The sequence below is a fragment of the Vombatus ursinus genome, unplaced genomic scaffold, assembly GCF_900497805.2.
Source record: "Vombatus ursinus unplaced genomic scaffold, bare-nosed wombat genome assembly UNPS02014961.1, whole genome shotgun sequence".
In the NCBI taxonomy this organism is placed as follows: Eukaryota; Metazoa; Chordata; class Mammalia; order Diprotodontia; family Vombatidae; genus Vombatus; species Vombatus ursinus.
This window is the reverse complement of record NW_020954739.1, coordinates 168,889-190,868: the sequence shown is the minus strand read 5'-3', so window position 1 is coordinate 190,868 and position 21,980 is coordinate 168,889. Positions and strand designations below refer to the sequence as shown.

The window sequence follows — 21,980 nt, the reverse complement described above, 5'->3', positions numbered from 1 at the left end:
GTATGCCTTGTGTATATTTTCTCTAATCATAGGGATCTCTAGAATGGAAAGAGGTTCATCTGTATAACCAGACTATTCAGTACCAACATATTCTTTTCTAGTAAATGTTGGAGCCTTACTTCAAATGGAGGTGCTCTGCTCTCTACAATACTGTGCTGCCTCTGGGGCACTGACCTGAGAGGGCTTCCTGTGAAGCACATAGGGCAAGCACTGTCAGCTGTATTTTAAAGATGAGGAAACTGAGGTTCAGAGAAAGAAGGGACTGTTTCAAACATAAAATGACTAAGCCAAGAATCAAAACAGTCTTCATCATCTTTCTAATATACTACTATGCCTTCCAATCAATAAATATCTGAGTATCTACTAAGTGTTCATCACTGAGCTGCTTGCTGTGAAGGAGACATAACTTTAAGTGTCTGGGGGGAGAAAGGGTAAAGGACCGTGTGCCTGTCTGGACTAACAAGATATGTACAAATCCTGGTCAAAACTCTGCCACTACCTTGGGAAAGTCAATTCCTTTCCCTGGGCCTCAGTTCTGTCACCTATAAATCCTAACACTGGCAGCAATGACTACCTCACATGGTTGTTCTGTAAATCAAAGGACAATAGACATAACATAAGGAGCTTTGTAACTAAAAAACACTGGTTCTCAAAGGGTTGCCCTAGATTGGGAGGCCACAAATTTTAAGAAAATTGAACTTGCAATGGCATGTACTTACAAAAGACTCCCAACTCTCCCATAGCAAAAGACAGCTGGGATTCCTCAGAGCAAAGAATACTGAGCTGCCATGAGCAAAAGAAAATTGAGAACCACTACTACAAAGTGTTACGTAAATGCCAGCTATTATTAGTATCATCACATGAAGAAGCGAATATTCTCAAATTGTAAGTGAATTCTTCAAAGCAAACACTGTACAAACATAGGTTTGGGTCACTGTTGTATCACTGTGTGACCATGATATAGACATCAGCCTCAGTTTTATCTTCTGTAGTTAAAAATTATCCCCAAATCCCACATGCAGAAGATGATCCTGTCCCTTTCTGTTCTTCTCCACAAACCAACCATAACAGGGATCACCCATCAGCCCTTTCCCCCACACCCTCAAAATGATTTCCAAATGCCTAGATTCTAAACCAGACATTGGATTCATGTGCTTGTCCCTTAGATTCCTTGGTTTATTTCTTTTTCTTCACACAGACCTGTGTTTCCAGAACCAGGTTTTACTACAACATTTCAAGTTCAAATGTTCTCAACAATTATCAGCTACTCAATGACAGATCAACATCAGCAAGTCCAGGAGGCCGAGATGTTTACTCTGGAAATATAAATGAAGAGTCTATCAGCCTCAACAGTGACAGTCTACCAGTCATCAGCACACTAGGATTTTACTAAGTGCTTAGGGCTACAACCCAAATTCCTATCTGGAGTCCACAGATGCAGATCCTCAGTACAAATATAAGAAAAGCACGACAGGTTTTATCTAGATAAGACTAAAAGACTATTTATAGAACTGGAAGTGACCATTGGGGTGATGATTATGACAAAGTTGATGACAGCACATTTATACAGAACTTAATGGTCACAAAGTCTTTTATATCCATGATCTCACTTGATCCATTTACATCACAAGAATTTAAGAGTTGCAATGGATCTTAGAGAAAATTTAGGGAAAACAAGGCCCAGAGAAGGAGAGTCTTACAGTTAAAAGGGACTTCAGGGCACATCCAGTCCAACCCATGCCCGACCCAGAATCTTCCGTGATGTTGTGCTTTCCCCATAAGATCATCTCCAATTTAACCAGTATTTGTGTGTGAAAATAAACGCACACGGACATTATCTATACACATACAGTTTGTACATCAATGTTTGCATACTGTCTTCCCCATCAGACTGTGAGTTCCTTGAAGGCAGGGATTGTTTCTGCCTTTCTTTGCATTTCCAGCAGTGCCTGGCCCAAAGCAGGTGCTTGAAAAATACTTGCTGACTTGACCAAGAATCCTTTCTACAACATAAGTGGCAAGTGATCATCTAACTTCAACTTGAAGACTTCCAATAGAAACTTTCATAGCAAGCTAATCCACTTTTGAAGAGCACTAATTTTATTTTATTTTTTCTTACATCAATCCTAAATCTATCTCTTTGCAACTTCTACCCACTGCTCCTAATTTTGTTCTCTGGGGCCAAGCAAAACAAGACTAGCCGCCTTCCACTTGGGGGAACCAGTGGAAATTTAAAGTTTAACAAACACTTTAAAGTTTAAAAACTTGAAGACAAAACTATGTCTCTTCAGTCTTTTCTGACGCAGCATGATAGAGTAGAAAGAGTACTGGGTCTAGAGTCAAAGAACTTTAGTCCAAACCCCATCTCTGCTCCTTCCTAGCTGTGTGACCTTGGTTGAGTCACTAGGCTCATTCCTCATCTAAGATGAGGGAGCTGGACTAGAGTCCAGGGCTACTTAAACTTTTTCCACTCGTGACACTTCAGTGCTTTTAAAATGTGGGTCGAGATCCCATGGGGCTTACACGTGGGTCTCAACGCACAGCTTAAGAAGCACTGGACTAGACAAAGTCCCTTTCAGCTCGGATCAACCACAAAAACAGCAACAGCTAATTAAGTGTTTGTTACATGCCAGGCACTGTGTTAAGCAATGGGGATACCATGAGAGGCAAAAACAGGTTCTACTCCGGAAGGGCTCTAACATACTAACAGGACAAACAGCAAGGCACACACCAGATAGATGCAGGATACGCTGGAGGGAATGCATGAAGGAAGGAAAACGATGACTGGGAAAGAAAGCTTACAGAATATAGGATTTGAGCTGAGTCTTGAAGAAAGCCAGGGAAGTCAGTAGGTGAAGATGAAGGAGAACATTGCAGGAATGGGAGACAGCCAGTGAAAACGCAAAGAGTAGGAAGACAGAGTGTTACATTTGAAGGACAGCAAGAAAGCCAACATCACTTAATCATAGCATGTGGAAGGGAATAAAGTGTAAGAAGACTAGAAAGGCAGGAGGGGGCAAAGTTGGGAAGGACTTTCAATGTCCAATGATTTTTATACTTGATCCTGGAGGTAACAGGGAGCAAGTAAAGTTTATTGAGTAGGGAACTAATATGGTCAGACACGCATCACTTTGGCAACTGAGTGGAGGAGGGAGAGATGTGAGGTGAAGAGACCAATCAGCAGGTTATTGCAATTGTCCAGGCATGAGGTGGTAAGAACCTGTGCCAGGGTTGCGCCTATGTCCCTTCACCCTCCTATTAGCAGCCCTCTTTTGGATGCCCTTTAGCTTGTCAATGTCCATCCTAAAGCATGACCCCCCACAAAAACAAACAAACAAACAAACATAATATTCTAGATGTGGTCTGATCACTGCAGACTACAGCAGAACTATCAACTCTCTCGTTCTGGACACCATGCTTCTCCTGAATAGACAGCACTAGATTTTTTTGGTTGTCATGTTACACTGTTGGCTCATTTTAAGACAGTGGTCCATCAAAACTCACAGACCTTTTTCATGACGCAAAGTCATAAGGTGTGAACTGGCAAAACAAAGACCAGAGCATGGATCTCCAGAGTCCTAGCTACTATTTTCACCTCTACACCACGCTATTCAAAGGATATGATACATACTACCCTTTATATTAAAAACTGACACTTGTCATGACTTGTCACCAATTTTTAGTAAGGAAAAAGCCATTCATTCCTTTGCTCCTACAGCTGGGTAAGGCCAGACAGACTCCTTTGCTATTAGGAGCAATTCCTCTTAGGAAAAAGTGTCACCTCAACTAAACTTGAAAAACTATAGTAGACATTTTCACTTCCTCTCCTCTCTTCTAAACCCTCTGCAAACTGTTTTCTGACCTCATCACTCAAATGAAACTGTTCACTCACCAGAGTTGCCCATAATCGATAGCAGCCTTTTCTCAATTTCCATCTTTCTTGAAATCTCTGAAGCATTTGACATTGTTGATTACTTTTTCCTCCTGGCCACTCTGTTCTCTGGATTTTTATGACATTACTTTCTTGGTTCTCCTTTCTACCTGTCTGACCACTTCTTTTTTTTATTAATTAATTTATTTTGATTTATCAACAATCATTTTCATAAGTTTTTGAGTTTTAAATTTTTCTCCCCTTCCCTCCCAAAGATGGCATGCAATCTGTTATATGCTATACATATACATTCCTATTAAACATGTCTGACCACTTCTTCTTTGCTTCATCTTCATCCATGTCATACCTATTAAACATGTGTCTCCAAAGGCTTGGTTCCTGGTCCTCTTTTTTCTCTATACATAGGTGATCCTATGAGCTCTCATGGGCAGTCTCTCCCTTGAGCTACTCCTAGACATTTCAAAATGGATATCCAGTAGACACCTCTAACCCAACCTGTACAAAACAGAATTCATCTTCCCAACTGCCCAAACCCATCCCTTTTCTGAATGTTCCTATTTCTGTGGAAGGCAGTACTATTCTTCCGGTCTCTTTGGTTTGTAACCTCTCTGACCTCTCACTTTCCCACATCTTACATGTCCAAGTATGGTCAATTCTACTAATCAATATGATAAACACTTGCTAAGTACCTAAGATGCTGGGAATCAGGGCTACAAAGAAACCAAAGATAAAAACCCTCAAGGAACTTATATTCTACTAGGAGAAAGTATAAATTCACCAATAAGTAAATAAAGGTAATCTAAAGAGGGAGAGCTAGCAGTAACAACTGGCAGTTCAGGAAAGGTTTCATACAAGAGGTGACACGTGAGTCTTGAAGGAACATAGGGATTCTGAGAAGTACATTCCAGGTATGAGGGAAAGCTCTTGCAAATGCACAGAGGCAGGGGATCAAATGACAAGTTTGAATAACATCAATCCTATATGACTGGACTGTAGACCACCAAAAGAGGAACAGTATGGAATAAGACTGGAAAGAGAAATTAGAGCTTGTTAAGGGCCTCAAATGCCAAGCTAAGTGTGTGCTTAAATGTAACCAATTACGGACATTTCCGTAAATTTGAGAAAGATAGTACTAGAAATACAGTTCACCAGAATCAAATCTCTTGGCTCTACGACCTGGTACCTCAGATTTGTGAAATCATTTAGGCTTTACCCTCCATTTCAAGCAGTAAAAATGTAAGGCCTATCCTTGCAATGCTTTTCAAAGTGCCAAATAAGAAAATAAATGTTAATCTGATGAATTGGTTCTGCTTTACTTTCCTAAGAACAAGTTCTGGTTACTCTAGTAGGGGACAAAGTTATTTGTGTGATCCTTAGAGTGTTCTCAGTAGAAGGAACATCAGACATACTATTACTGTGCACCTTACCATGCCCTGACAATGGTTACATGAAACCTTTCTGCAACAGAGGACAGACACAGGGAAATTTATCTTTGGTGTAATCAAAAGAACTTGACAGATTCTTAGCATTTGTCATTTGATTATGATAAATTTCTAACTTTAAAATATGTCATCCTCTAATGCTCTGGTTGTTTCTTATGCTCAAATTCTACCTTCCCAATAGATAGGGCAGAGAGCACAGTCTAATAAATTATACAAATGTCAGAGCTGGAGACCTTAAAGATCATTAAGTCCAATCTTCTCTTTTTACAAATGGGGAAACTAAGTCTCAGAGTCAATCGGTCAAGAAGTATTTACTGAACATTTACTATGTTTCGGTATAGTGCTAAGTAGCAGGGACACACACAAAAAAGACAAAAACAGTCTCTGCCCTCAAGAAGCAAGGGTAACAACATATGAAACATAGAAAACAGAAACACACACACACATACGAGGAGATGAAGGTAATCTGAAAGTAGAAGGCATTAGCAATTGCTGAAGCAGTTGTCCTGTAGGAGATGGGATCTGGGTTAAGTACTGCAGGAAGCCAAAGAAACTGGGGTGGAGAGGGGAGCACATAAAGGCAGAGCATTCCAGGCATGAGGAACAATTGGCACAAAGGCTCAGAGAAGGAAATGTCACATCATATTTGAGGAACTGCAAGCAGGCCAGTATAGCAAGATCACCTAGTGGGTGTAAAGGAGTAAAATATAAGAAAGCTGGAAAGGTGGGAAGGAGACAAGTGACATGCTGAAGGTCACAGAGTGAGTTAGTGATAGAGCCAGTAACAGAAACCAGATCTCCTGACTTCAGATCCACTGGCTCTTTCCACAATATGGTGCCATATGCTGACATATGCAGCTTAACATTCTATTGTTAAATGGTTCATCCCAACCCCATGCAAGTGAAAATTGTCAACATTTCTATGACAAATCTCTATTCTCTAGGCATTTAAAAAAATGTTTGTCCAAGGATAAATATATATATATATCTATGAATATATAAAAATATATATGAACGACCTTCTTGAAAGTTCCAAAGGAGAAATAAAAAGCAATCACCATTTGGAATGTTAATAATAACAACAACAACAATGCGTTAGATTAGGGGAATACTTAACCATGTCTGTAAACTTATTTGTGTTATTTTTTTTTTAAATTTAGTTTTTAAAACAGCCTTTTAAAAATTTTCTTCCTATTCTGAATTCTCCTCCCCGCCAATGTGAAACCAAGAAAAACAAAACCTCTTACAAATATGTATAGTCACGCAAAATACATTTTGGCATTAGCCATGTTAAAAAAAAAAAAAGGCAAGAAAAAGAAAACGGGAAAGATGCTTCAATCTGCACTCTGAGTCCAACAGTTCTCTATCTGTAGGTGCAAAGCAAGTTTCATAATGAGTCTTTTGCAATTGTGGTGGATCATTGTGTTGATCAGAGTTATTAAGTGTTTCAAGAACTGCTTATTTAAAAAAAAATATTTTAACAATTGTTTTTCAATACAATTGGCCTCATGTACTTTATTTTATGTGCTTGAAAATATTTTTCTCAGAAGGGGACCAGGACGCTTCAACAGGCTGCCATGACACAAACAAGATTAAGAACTCCTGCACTGGATAAAATTTTATGGTGGGTAGTTAGTTTCATATGAAAAAATAAAAGACGAAGGAAGGCAGAAGGCTGAGAAAGAGAAGCCTTCACAGCCTTAACATCTTTATGAATTTCATTTATATCCTCCACAGCCCTGAGGCTAGGTACACATTAAGTGCTCAATAAAGATATAAATTGAATATAAAGTATAAGAAGTTGGAAAGGGCCAAGAAGACTGGAAGAATCAAGGAATTAGGGACTGAAGATTGAAGATGAAATAAAAGAGTGCAGGAAAGGGAGAAAATTAAGAAACTAGCAATGTTTTGAGTAACAACTCGTACGTCCAGATTTCTAAGTACTTTCCTCATAACCTTGAGGTACTCCAGACTATGAACTTACCTATCTGAGGAAGATGGGGCTCCCCAAAATGGGAGCCAGTATCATATCTCATTTAACTCCAAATTCCTGCTAGGAAGGTGGGGCAGGTATTACCCCCACATTACATAGGAAACTGAAGCTCAGAAATGTTCAGGTCCTAGTTCTGTCACTAATTAATTTGATTTGGGCAAGTTTTTCTTGAGCTTCAGTTTTGTTATCTGTGAAATGAGGGTACTGAACCATAAGACTTCTAACTATGTCTCTTCCAAGTCTAAATCCTATGATACTTGTTCCCCTTGGCTTCAGCCCTCCTCTACCTCTGACATTCTGTGTTTGGAAAGGTGAAAATTTACTTTCTCCCCCATTTTGTCTAGGTGTTTACTTGCTCCTTCCCTTCCTCCTATTCTGGGTTTCGAAACTTAGAAGCATCTGCCAACACTTAGTCCGCATTAAGGAGAGCACAAAAGCCTTCGGGATCAGCGAGATAAATAGGACAGACACTGGAGGCCAAAGAGAAATCTAAAAGAATGCACTGCAGAGTACTGCACATCTCCCCAGAGACAATTAGAAAGGCTCAGACTTGCTGCTGAGGCAATGCTTTCATGAAGGGCAAGGACATTATTAGCAAAAACAAATATAACCCCCTATTCCATTTCCAGAGGATAGTTTACTCTTGGTTATGACAGTTCTTTATAGGGTCATAAATACAGATCTAGAAGAGTCATTAAAGTCCAGTCCAATCCCTTCTTTTACAGATGAGGAAACTAAGACCCAAAGAAGTTAAACAACTTGCCCAAGGTCACACAGAGCCAGGATTTGAACCCAGTGTTCTTTCCACCAGACCATAATCATATCCTTCCCTAAGGCTTCTCTTCTCCAGGCTAAACATGGATTACTCCATACAATGAGAAAGGCCTTAAGATTTAGTTATTGAGGGGCAAAGTCAAGATGGAGGAGAAAAAGCAGGGATTTGCCTGAGCTCTCCCCAAAACTCCTCCAAACAACTTTAAATAATTCCTCAAAACAAATTCTGGAGTGGCAAAAGGATGAAGTGAAACAATTTTCCAGCCCAAGATAACTTAGAAGGTTGGGAGGAAAGGTCTGCTGCATGGGGGTGAGAATGGAGCTCAGTCCAGTGCAGGCCACACCCCAACAAACTAGCAGCAGGACTTGGGGGCAACTGAATCAGTGGCAACAGTGGTGGTTTCCAGACCTCTTAGCCCACAGATGATAAGCGGGTCATACAACTGGTCAGAAGAAAATTATAGAGGGTCCTTTTGTTGGTACTGAGGGCAGGACTGTTGCATTGCCTATATATGGATCTGTGACCTGGGTCTCAGTCCCAGGGTGATCACTAGCACACGAGAGCTTGCAGCCACAGGGGAGCTGGGACCCTGGTCACAGGGTGGAAAAGAGTGCTTGTTCTTGCTCACAGAAAAGAGCATAGGCCAGAAGCGTAGTTAAAACATCTCACCACAGATCATACCACCTTGGAAGAACCAAAAATATTACAGGTCCTGAGAATTATCTCTGAAAACAGCTGCACAAAAACCCTAAAGCTTGGGACAGTGCCCCCTCCTTTCTGGAAACAAAGCCCCACTTTAGCATAGAGTAAAAATTAAGAAATAGGCTGGGAAAATGAGCAAACAGCAGAAAAAGATCCTGACTACAGAAAATTACTATGGTTAACAGGCAAGATCAAAATAAAAACTTAGAGGACAACAAAGTCAAAATCTCTACATCAAAAGCCTCAAAATAAAAAATATGAATTGGTTCTAGGCCATGGAAGAGCTCAAAAATCAAGAAAGAGAGGTAGAATAAAGATTGGGAAGAGAAATAAGAATGATGCAAGAAAACCATGAAAAAAAGAGTCAACAGCTTGGTAAAGGAGGCACAAAAAAATACTGATGAAAACAACACTTTAAAAACTGAATAGATCAAATGGTAAAAGAGGCACAAAAATCCAACGAAGAGAAGAATGTCTTAAAAAGCAGAACTGGCCAGTTACAAAGGTACAAAAAGAGGTACAAAAATTCACTGAAGAAAAGAATTCCTTAAAAATTAAAATTGAACAAGTGGAAGCTAATGACCTTATGAGACATCAAGAAACAAAACAAAATCAGAAGAATGAAGAAATAGAAATGTGAAATATCTCATTGGAAAAATAACTAACCTAGAAAATAGATCCAGAAGAGCTATTTTAAGAATTATTGGACTACCTGAAAGTCATGATCAAAAAAAGAACCTAGACATCATCTTTCAAGAAATTTTCAAGGAAAATTGTTCTGATAGTCTAGAAACAGAGGGTAAGACAGAAATTGAATCCACGGATCATCTACTAAAAGAGATCCCAAAATGAAAACTCCTGGGAATATTATAGCCAAATTCCAAGCTCCCAGGTCAAGGAGAAAATATTGCAAGCAGCCAAAAATAAATAATTTAAATATCGTGGAGCCAGTCAGGATCATACAAGACTTAACAGTGTCTATAATGAAGGACCAGAGGGCTTAGAATATGATATTCCAGAGGGCAAAAGACCTATGATTACAACCAAGAACCATGTACCCAGAAAAACCACACACAATCCTTCAGTGGAAAAAAAAATGGATATTCAATGAAATAGAGAACTTTGAAGCATTCCTGATGAAAAGATCAGAGCTGAACAGAAGGTATGAAAACATTCTCATTTTTAGGAAAAGACACATGTACGAGTTAAATATGAAGGGATAATTATCTAAAAAAATAAAGGGGTGAGAAAAAGGAACGTGCTGGGAGATGTGGAAAGGGAGAGGTAAAATGGGGTAAACTATCTGACATAAAAGCAGCATGAAAAAGCTTTTACAGTGGAGGGGAAGATGGGGGAGGTGCTGGGGAGCATGTGAACCTTACTCTCATCAGAAATGGCTCAAAAAGGGAATAACATACACACTCAGATAGGTACAGAAATCTATCTTACCATACAGGAAAGTTGGAAGGGAAAGTAATAAGAAAAGGAGTGGGGAGGGGGAGAGATGGAACTGATAGAAGGAAGGGGAGACTGGGGAGGTAAAAGTCAGAAGCAAAACACTTTTGAGAATGGACAGGGTGAACAGAGAGAGAGCAGGATAAACAGGAAGGAAATAGGATGGAGAAATACATACATAGTAATCATAACTGAAAAAAATTTATAGCAAGTTTCTCTGATAAAGACCTCATTTCTCAAATGTATAGAGAACTCAGTCAAATGTATAGAAATAAAAGCCATTCCTCAAATGATAAATGGTCAAAGGATATGCATAGGCAGTTTTCAGATCAAGTAATCAAAGCTATCTGTGGTCATATAAAAAATGCTCTAAATCATTATCGATCAGAGAAATGCAAATTAAAACAACTGTGAGCTACCACTCCATACCTATCAGATTGGCTATTATGACAGAAAAGGAAAATGACAAATGTTGGAGGAGATATGGGAAAAGTGAGACACTAATGCACTGCTAGTAAAGTTGTATACCAATTCAAGCATTCTGTAGGGCAATTTGGAACTATGCCCAAAGGCCTATAAAACCATGCACATCCTTTGACCAAACAGTACAATTACTAGGTCTGTATCCCAAAGAGATAAAAAACAAAAAGGAAAAGGACCTATATGTACAAAAATATTTATAGCAGCTCTTTTAGTGGTGGCAAAGAATTGGAAACTGAGGAGATGTACATCAATTGGGGATTGGCTAAACAAGTTCTATATGATTGTGATGGAATACTAATGTGTCATACGAAATAACGAGAGGATGTTCTCAGAAAAACCTTGTAAGACTTAAATGAACTAATGAAAAGTGAAATGAGCAGAACCAAGGGAACCTTATAAACAGTATCAGTAACATTTTGATGCTCAATTGTGACTTAGTTATTCTCAGCAATACAATGATCCAAGACAAATTTGAAGGACTTATGATGAAAAATGCTACCTATCTCCAGAGAAAGAACTGATGGAGTCTGAATGCAGAAGCATACTCTTCTTTACTTTCTTTACTTTTCTTAGTTTTTTTTTGTCTGTGTTTTCTTCTTTCACAACATGACTAACATGGAAATGTTTTGCATGACTGCACATGTGTATCAAATTGATTTTCTTCTCATTGAGGGGTGTTGGGGAGGGAGGAAGGGAGAGAATTTGGAACTCAAATTTTTTTTTTAAAACTAATGTTAAAATTGTTTTTACATGTAACTGGGGAAAAATAAAATACTAAATATAAACATTTTTAAAAAAGATTTAGTTATTGAAAAAAATCTCTTGTGACTTAAAAACAAACAAAAGGCTTTAAATGAAACATAACCACCAGCTCAGCTCAATTTTCATTTCTTATGCAGCCTGAATAGATATGACCAGGAAGCCAGAAAGGACCAATTCATGTGAAAGAGGTTTCAATTACAAAGAAAATGTTTAGTCAGCTCAGAGAGAAAACAGGTTCTTAATATCACACCAACAAACAGTCCCACAGGGCCAGTCACCACCACAACAGCATTACCTCTACTCAGGGCCTCTACTCTAGGCTCAGAAATAAAATGCTTTCAAAGAGAAAACTTGGTCCAGGAACTACAGGAATGAAAAGGGGAAGTGAAGGCAAGCCAACAAGGGAAAAAAACTCAAAACACTGCACACTGGAGATAGTAAACTGTAACCAGCTAGAGAAAAGTAGAAGTAAATAAACTGGACTTGGAACAATTCAACATGAAACAGTGTGACTAAACTGCCCTGAGTTTTTACAAAGTATTAGTTATTTGCTCCTAACTGACTAAAAGAGTCACCAATGCAGCTCAGCATCCTCTAGACATTCCAAGGGACTTATAAAAATACACTTGCTGTTCTCAATCTCACCAACTCAAAGAATATCAAAGCTGCCAAGATATTGGAATTTCATGGGATCATTAAGCTTTTTAGGGGGGAAATGAACTTAAAATAATCTAGTCCAACCCTTTCATAGCAAAGATGAATTAATTGAGACCCAGAGAGGAAAGGTGACTTGTTCTCTAAAGACCCTTCCAGCTCTAAATCTACGATCCCTTGACTCCAAATCCATACTCTTTTCACTCCCTCTCACACTGTAAAATCTGGGGCTTAAACTAAGACATCTGAATTTTGATCAATGAAATGACAGTCAACTTCAAAGGACTGATAAAATAAACCTCCCTCCTCCCACCAGACAGGAGACAGTCCATGGGTATGGTAATGAGGTAATTGTCAGACATGATCAATGTGTCACAATTTGTTTTGTTTAACTGTACTTCTTTGTTCCAGAGGAGGAGAGTATTTTGGGAGGTGTTATTGGGAAATGACAGTGATTTTTTTTTTAAAGTACCAATTTTATGTATCTCAAAGAGATAAAAAAAGGGGGGGGGAAATAAACCTATTTGTACAAAAATATTCTGGGCAGCTCATTTTGTGGTGGCAAAGAATTGGAAATTGAGGGGATACCCACCAATTGAGGGAATATTGTACAAGCTGTGATATATGATTGTGAAGGGATGCTACTGTGCTATTAAAAAAATGACAAAGGGACAGCTAAGTGGTGCAGTGGATAGAGCACCGGCCCTGGATTCAGGAGGACCTGAGTTCAAATCCAGCCTCAGACAACATAACACTAGCTGTGTGACCCTGGGCGTATCACTTAACCCCATTGCCTAGCCAAAAAAAAAAAATTGACAAGGCAGGTGGTTTCAGAATAATCTAGGAAGACTTATATGAACTGATGCAAAGTGAAGTGAGTAGAACCAGGAGAATATCATACACAGTAACAGTAATATTATAGAGATGATCAACTGTGAAAGACTCAGCTACTCTGATCAGTCTTATCCAAGACAATTCCAAAGGAACATCATGAAAAATGCTATCCACCTCCAAAAAGAGAACTGATGAATACTGAGAAGAGATGGAAGCACACTTTTTTAAAAAAACTTTCTTGTTTTTTGTCTGTGTTTTCTTTTGCAACATGTCTAATATGGAAATGTGTTGTGCATGACTTCACATGCATAATCAATATACGGAGAAGAGAATTTAGAACTCAAAATTAAAAAAAAATGTTAAATTTTTTACATGTAATTGGGAAATATTTAATGAAATAAATTATTTTTTAAAAAATAAAAAGCACTAACTGTGCAGGATGTGTGTGTGTGCGTGTGTGTGTGTGTATATATATATATATGTAAAAATATATAAATGTGTGTGTGTATGTGTGTGTGTATAAAACATCCCAAAAATCTTAGGGCAATTCTAAGCATTATTAACTTCATATGTATTTAAAAGGGTACAAACTTACAAAAATCACTTGAAAATTTAATTATTTAAATTTATCTTACACATATTTAGTTTTGTGAATTTTTAATAATAAATTTTTAATTTTTAATGAGATGAGGCACCTTTGTTATCATGCATTTTGTGAGCTACAGTTTCTGCTTTCAAGTGTTTTTTTTTTGTTTTTTGTTTTTTTGGTTAGGCAGTGGGATTAAGTGACTTGCCCAGGGTCACACAGCTAGTGAGTGTTATGTGTCTGAGGCTGGATTTGAACTCAGGTCATCCTGACTCCAGAGCTGGTACTCTATCCACTGAGCCATCAAGCTGTCCCATCAAGCTACAGTTTCTGAATGGCACTTCTTGGGTCAGCGAATGGGTAGAGGAAGGCCTCTTGTTTGTTCACTTCAGTCACCAGATCTCCATTAAAGCTTTTTTGACAAACATGTCAAAGCTGTTGTGTACGCAGCAAAACCTCATTCTTTGGATGATCTCAAGGCTACTGAGTTACAAATGCAGTCCTTTCAGTCACTGATGAAAGCTTTTTGCCAAGTTCAAAACTGACTAGAGTGCTGAATTTTAACATCGATATTTTAAAAATTTAAATAATTAACTTTTCAAAAATTATTGTAGCTTGTAGAATTCATGCTTTTGAAATTATTAAAGCTTAAAACTTCACTCAGACTTTTAGGACTCAATACACACACACACACACACACACACACACACACACACACACAAATCTATATTTTAAAGAGTAAGTATTAGACTTGGAATCAAGAGTGCCTGGCTCTGATTTTGATTCCTGGCTGTACTGCTCACTAGTTGTGTAACCTTAAGAACGTACCTTAACCTTTCTCTGTGCTTTAATTTCTCCATTTACAAAACACGGTACAGTACTATTGCACTAGTCACCTCATAGAGTGGTGATGAGAGTTCAGTGAGATAAGATCTGTATAAAATGATTGCTCGACACTAATGGACTACATACAAACATCAGAGCTGTTAACATGCTGACAAGTTTGGAGCACCTTGGCAAATGGCTTTAGGCAGATGGATGATCCAAGTCATATAGTAATTATTTCTTAAAATTTACATCAAAATAGTCACTCAGTTTACATCACTGCCTTCAACTCTTGTGGCAAAGAAATTAGTTAAACACTTCAGTAACTGGCCTCCAGGGGATTCCAATACACACAAATATGAGAACTAGGGCTGCATCTGTGCAGACTCTTTCAGCCACCAAGGTATGTTTAACATAGCTGGTTTCTGTTATTTCTAGGGGCCTCATCTTCACAGTGAGCATAAACAGCTTTGGCAACTGCACCCTAGGAGTGTCCAACAACTACTCCTTTTCAGATGAAACACCCATCACTCCTCTACTGCTAGAAGAATGAAAATAGCTTTTTACTGTAAATAATGCCACTGCTTGTAATAATTTCTAGGACTAGGAAGAGAAGTCTTGTTAAATACTATACACAGAATGTCAGAACTGGAAGAGAGGAAGAGATCTTAAGAGATCATTTAGTCCAGTCCCTTCAATTTATAGATGATAGAATTTGGAATCAGAAAAACTAGATTTGACTCCACTTCTGCCATTTCAATCTGTGTAATTTTAGGAAAGTAACTTAACCTCTCTGGTTCTCAGTTTTTTCATATTGACTTTTCTGAGGAGAGACCATCAGGGTTGTGATGGATGGAAAAGGACAGTGAATTAGAAAATTATGGATGTTTGATTAGCACTAGAGGATCTCTAAGATCCCCCTGTAGGGCTAAAGTCAATAATCTTATGATTCTGTGGCCCACACACAAAAAAAGAGTAGCAGCAGGGAAAGAACTAAAAGCCAGATTTCCTAAAACTTAATCTAAGGTTCTTTCCAATACACCCTTTCTTCAGTCTTGGCAATTTATCCAGAACAGATAGAATAGGATAGAAATAGGTTAAGTTTGTCTTACCCTTAAATCACTGGCCAACTGGCCAACATCAGTGCATGACACAAGTACAGTATACAGAGATGATTCAGCTTGTTGCTACGTCTTAACTAAACAAGCAGAAACTGAACCGAGAGAAATCACAGAATGTCAGCAGTGGAAAAGACCTCAGGGATCACAAGATCATAGATTTAGAACTGGAAAAGCCCTGCGAAGTCATACAGTCCAAATCCTCATCTAGTCTGACTCCTGGACAGAGGAGGAAATGGAGGCCTAAAGAAAAGAAGTGATTCAACTCAAGGTCACATAACGAAGGTGGTGGCAGAACCAGAACTAAAAACCCATCTTCTGACCTTGTATCAAACAACTGAAACCACATACATTTGGGTACTCATAGCTAAATTTTGGCTTAATTTAAAGAATGCAGAACTAAGTAACATTCACTGAAAGACCATACCTTAAGAAGGGCCACCAACTATGCAGATGCTAGCAAGTCACTTTCTCATTCGTCAAATAAGAGAAGTGAATGGGCTCTCTCTGTGCCCCTTCCAGCTCCAAGTGTCTATATCCCTGTGTCTTCAGTTCATTACCAACGCGGAATTATGTTTTACCCAAAGCTGAGTCTGTTAAGATGAGGGTAATTAAAACAGAGACTAGATAAAATGGTGAAATACCTCATCCTGTGCAGGGTAGATGTTTCTCTAGCAGATTTTCAGCTGGTTCCTTAAATGTCCAAAGGATTTTAACCCCTGGACAAACCTATATTTTGAACGCTTCCTTTGCAACATTTCCAAAGAGATTCTTTCTCTCCATTTTACCTATTAAATTACTACAATTCTTTAAAACCAAACTCAAATGCTACCTCCTCCAAGAATAATGGGCGTTCCCAGGGACCTCACAAAGCATCAAACTTTCCTTTTTACCTCTTCAGTGAATTAGGTATTATCACATAGCATAATTCTGTTTTTTGTCATCCCTGTACCATGTGCTCCATGAAGACAGCAACTGAGTCTTACCTAAGCTTTGTATTTCCAGCACAGTATATGTTTAATGTTTATTAAATGAATGCATCAGTACTTAAGGAAACTAAGTTCTTCCTTCCTTAACAAGAAATGAAAATCACTCTCGCTTTATGCCAATGCATACTCCACACACTTCTCACTGCCATATCATAAACACAATTAAGAAATCTACTTTTACCTATTTCAAGAGTTTATGCTTGTAAAATAAATCAGGCCAACTTCATTCTGTTTATCCCCTGGCCTAATCCTTTAAGATACCTCTACAGTCTTGTTAGGTCACACACATTCCTTCCTCTTTCAGTAGAGACCAACAAATGATACTTACCCAAATGAATTAAAAAATTGTTTTGTCATCTGAAACCCATCGTTCTGCCAGGAAAAGTTTATTGGAACCTGCCAGAACCTAATAAGTGAAATAAAAAGTCTTTGTCTAATTTGGGGGGGGGTGGGAAGACTTGGGAAGGGAGGGGGGAGGTATCACATCAAAACACCTGAGATTGGATCTCAGCTCTGTCAGTACCTGCATAATCTTAGATAAGTTGCTTCAGTTCTCTGAAACTCACTTTCCTTGTCCATAAAAGCAAGGTGGTCAGAGTAAATGACCTAGTCCAGGGGTGGGGAACCTGTGGCCTCAAGGCCTAGTCTAAGTTCCTCCCCCCTCTAAATTGATGACCATTGAATATGGGCTGTCTCTAGATGGGTCTACCCACACACACACACAAAAAATGGAAAATATAGGGAAGAATGAAGAACAAGCGTGGGAAAGGAAATCAGGTGTTCAATGTGTGTGACCATGTCAGGAACTGAACCTAGAGAAGGGAAGAGGTCAATGAAACTAGAAAGCGGGCAAAAAGTGGACTCAGGACTGGGAATATGTGAGGCAAGACTTGGGGAACAACGATCCTAAAAAGAGTGGTCCAAGTGGGTGAATACTTTTTGTAACATATGTGAATACTTTTAGACAGATCACTCCAAAAGAGGCGAGAGTCTCCAAAAGAAGACTGGAGTAGTGGATAAAGACCTTGGAGACAAGGTCTGAGAAAAGATGGGGAGGTTGAAAAATCTGGAGCTGGGAACTTAGAAGCAAAGGAGGAGGAGGTTCAAGACTTTGGGGGCAGAGGAAGTAGGATTACAGTTGGCCGTGGAAAGGAATAAGAAGCAGTACAGTCCAATGGAAAACAAATTCAATTTGGAGTTAGAAGACTAGGGCTTCGAATCTGGACAGCTATATGACTCTGGGAAAGCCATTCTGTCTTTCAGGGTCTCAATGTTTCTGTTAAATGAGGGAATATGAGAAGATGGATTAAGTGACATCTCTAAATCTGTGATTTTATGAATGGTGATAATGCCTTCAGGGATGGGATGTGGACAGGTAAGAGACTGAAGGGGGGATGGAGGGAAGGGATGTTGAAGAGTTTAGGGTAATGGTGAAGACTTTAGGAGTCTTTCCCCCTAGATGGGAAAGAACAGAAATAAAAAACTTATAGGTAGGACTACAGAAGGGGTCTGAAAGGAGTGAATAAAAATCCTGCCATGGGGATGAAAGCACTAGGGGTAGGGATTATGATGCAGTCAGCTGTAGAGTAAAGAACTATACTGTTGAGATCAGGAGATTCAGTTGAACTGCTGACTCAACTACTTAATACCTGTGTGACATTGTGTAACTTAACCTCTCTGGGCCATAGTTTGCTCTTCTGTAAGGACTGGACAAGGTGAACTCTAAGGTCCTCCCAGCTCGAAATCCTATAAAGATTGTCTCCATGTTGACACATGCCCTATAACATCCAGAAATGCGTGGACCTTAGAGGTTGGGTATGGATGGGACAGGAAACTGGAGGTCAAAACCTTAGGAAATGGGGAGCATTAAAAATCTTGAGTTGGTGGTGAAGACTCTTGGGGATGGGGGCTCAAGTGGGCAGTTGTGATATAGTGAACATTACACCAGTTTTACAGTCAGAAGGCCTGGATACAACTTAACTCCAAGTCTCTGCTACTTACTCCCTCTGTGACCTTGGTCAAGTCATTTCACCCCTCTGGGCCTATTTCCTCATCTATGAAATGAGGGGGTTGGATTAGATTATCTGTCTAAACCCCAGGAAAATCCAATTTCTGCATCAGGGGTTCTCAACCTTTTTCTGTGCCACAGACCCTTTGGCAATCTGGTAAAGCCTATGGACCCTTTCCCAGATTTTTAAATGCATAAAATACACAGAATTACAAAAGAAATCAATTACATAGGTGTATAGTGCAATTATTTACTATATTGTATACATGTGTGTGCATATATACTTGCTGTGTACATATGCCTGTGTGTATGTATGTATTCACGTACATAAACATATGTGGTGGTTTTTTAAAAGTTCATAGGTCTTAGATTAAGGACCCCAGTTTACATACCATCATCTGCTCTACTACATGGGGGCCTTGGCATGAAGTGAAGAGAAAATGGTAAACACCCAGTCTGGAAAGGGCAAGAGATTAAGGATAAAGACCATGGGTTCAGGACTCCAGGATATGGGACAGGGGAGTATAGGGTGACCTGCTTGGGTGCAGAGGAATAACTCTTGGTATGATGGTAAAGAATTATGGATTTATAGCTAGCAGAGACCTTAAAAGCCACTGCCAGATGAGGGAACTAAAACAAAAAGGAAGTGACTGGCCTCTGTCCCACATATGTAGTGGTCTGAGGCAGGATTCGCACCCAGGAGTCTTTTCACTCTTCCCTTCTAGGTGTCTACTCTGCTTTTGGGGTGGCGCCCTAGAAGAGATCACACTATGGTGCACTGCAGTCAGAAGACCTGAGGTCACCACTGCTGATTCTGACAGTCACTCCCTGTGTGACCCATAACTTCCCTTCTTTGGGCCTCAGTTCCTCCAGGATGACCTTTCAGCTCCAAATCCTGTGAAAACCCAATTGTCTCCATGTTTCCTGCCCTCTAACCTCCTGAGGGGGTTGGAGGGTAAAAACATTTGAGGTGGAACACCAGAAGGTACTTTTGGGGCAGGGTCTAAAAGAGGCAAGAGATCTGAGGTGAAGATCTTACAGGTAAAACCCTAAAAAAGGCAGAAGGGTTGAAGATCTTGGGATAAGGGTCTCAGAGGGTCAACGACGACTTTGTGGCAGTCCTGAATGCTGAAGGCTTTAGGGGTGGACCCCAGAGGGAAGCAACCATAGTGTGGCAGAAAGACAACAGATTTGTAGTCAAAAGACTTGGATTAAAACCCCTTCTATGAGGGAGGTTGGACTAGATTCTTCTGGGGTGAGAGGACAGCTGAAGACCTTGTGGTCAGAACCCTAGTAAGTGATGGAGCAGATAGATAGATAGAGGTAGGAAGAGGAAGGGCCAGGAAACTCTTCCATAGGATCCCAGAAGACTGGGTGGCAGGGCTCAGCACCAGGGACACTGAGGAGGGACAGCTATGTGTGTAGGAAGTAGGGAAGGAGATAAGTCTTGGGGATAGTGGTAAAGGCTCAGGAGTGTACCTCTATAAATCCTATGAAAATCCAATGGTCTAGAGATTATCATCTGCTCTATGGCCGAGGAAGGGGGAATGGGGGTGGAGGTGGATTGTTGTGTTAAAGACCTTGGGCGCAAGGTTTGGAAAAGGCATCTATGGTGCAGTAGACAAGAGCAATGAACTGGCAGACAAGAGACCTGGGTTCAACATAAGTATGCCATTTTGCTATCTGATCCCTTTGTGACCTTGCCCAAGTCACTCCCCATCTCTGAATCTCATTTTCCTCATATATAAAATTTGGGAATTGATCTCTCAAGTCCTCTTTGGGCTCTAACCTTAGGAAAATCCACTGTAATATGCCTCTTTCAAATTGTCTTTATCTACTCTATATATATGTGCACGTTGTACCTAGTTATTTAAATATTATCCCCCCATTAGAATATATGCTTCCAGAAAATAGGGCCTATTATTTGCCTTCCTTTGTAACTCTAGCACTTAGCACAGTGCAGAGAAAATCAGTCTTTTTTCCCCCCAGTCATGTCTTGACTCTTCGTTTTTGTTTTGTTTTTTTTTTGGGGGGGGGCAATAATAGAGGAATGGTTTCCCATTTTCTTCTCCAGCTCATTTTTACAGATGAAGGAATTGAGGCAAACAGGGTCACACAGAGTCACACAGCTAGTAAGTGTCTGAGGCTAGATTTGAACTCAGGAAGATGAGTCTTCCTGACTCCAGGCCCAACACTCTCTCCACTGCGCCACCTACCTGCCCCTACAGGGAAAACAGTAAGATTAAAATTATTATTGTTTTATTGAAATTATTGTTAAAATTGTAAGATTAAAAATGCTTGTTGACTGCCAGCCTTTAGACCAATAGTGGGGAGGTTGGAGGACTGTGAGGTTAAAGACCTAGGGGACAGGAGAGAAGGGAGCAAAGACCTCAGGACAAGATCAAAGAAACACAGATAAGCATCTTACAGATTACCTAATCTAAACTTCTCAAAAATATGGAAAAGGAAAACAAGACTCAAAGACATTAAAGTAACAATCTATCTCACAACTCTAAAGAGGCAAAGACTGGATTTGAATTCAGATCCCCCAATTCCAAATATATTACTTCTTCCACTGCACCACACTGTCTTCTAAGATTTGGGGTGGAAGCCCAGATTTTATGAGGGTTGTGGTAGGGGCAGAGAAGAGGACAGGGTCTGGAAAGGGGTAGGAATGGGGAGAATGGAAATGGAGAGTATTAAAATCCTCAGGGTTTTTACATTGTATATATTTTATATGCTGTATGGTAGCTTGCATGTTTTCTCTCCCACTAGAATGTGAACTCCTTGAGGACAAGGTCCCAGTTTTCGTGTTTCCCAGCACTTAGTACAGTGCCTGGCACAGAGTAAGCTTTTAATACTTGTTGGCTGACTGAGGGACAGGACAGTGGTGCAGAATCACAGAATCACAGAGCTGGAAGAGGCCTGTAGAACCTGGTCTAACCTCCATCACAGTAAGGACAGGAAACCAAGCCCTAAAGGTGTTAAAGTGACCGGTCCACAGCTCTTACACTGAAGAGCTTGGGTTCAAATTCAGATCCCCGAACTCCATAAACAGCTCCTCCCACTTTACCACACCGCCTTCTCAGATTAAGGTTGAGGGCCAAGATTATTTTGGGGGAGGGGGAAATAGTGTGCGTTAAAGACTTTTGGGGACAAATGTCAGATCAATGTGAAGTAAAGCCCTTAAAGTCAAGGTGTGCAAAGGGCAGGGGGTGGGGAGGAGTTATTAAAGGCATTAGGGGCAGGATGTCAAAAGGGTGAAGTTAACAACTCAAGGACAGAGTTTGCAGAGCCAGGGGATGAAGGAGTTAAAGATTCTGTAGGCAGGATGTCCATCAGAGGGGTGGGAGCTGAGCCCTTCAGGGGGGGGGTCCGCACAGGGGGGGGGTGTTAGAGACTAGGGGCAGGATGTCCATCAGAGGGATGGGAGCTGAGCCCTCCAGGGTGGGGTCCGCACAA

General features: G+C 39.9%; 1 protein-coding gene across 1 annotated transcript in view; it reads right to left on the bottom strand.

Moving 5' to 3' along the window:
* TMEM259 (transmembrane protein 259) overlaps positions 1–21,980 on the bottom strand; it is a 60,610-nt gene that overhangs the window by 38,185 nt on the left and 445 nt on the right. The window lies entirely within an intron of this gene.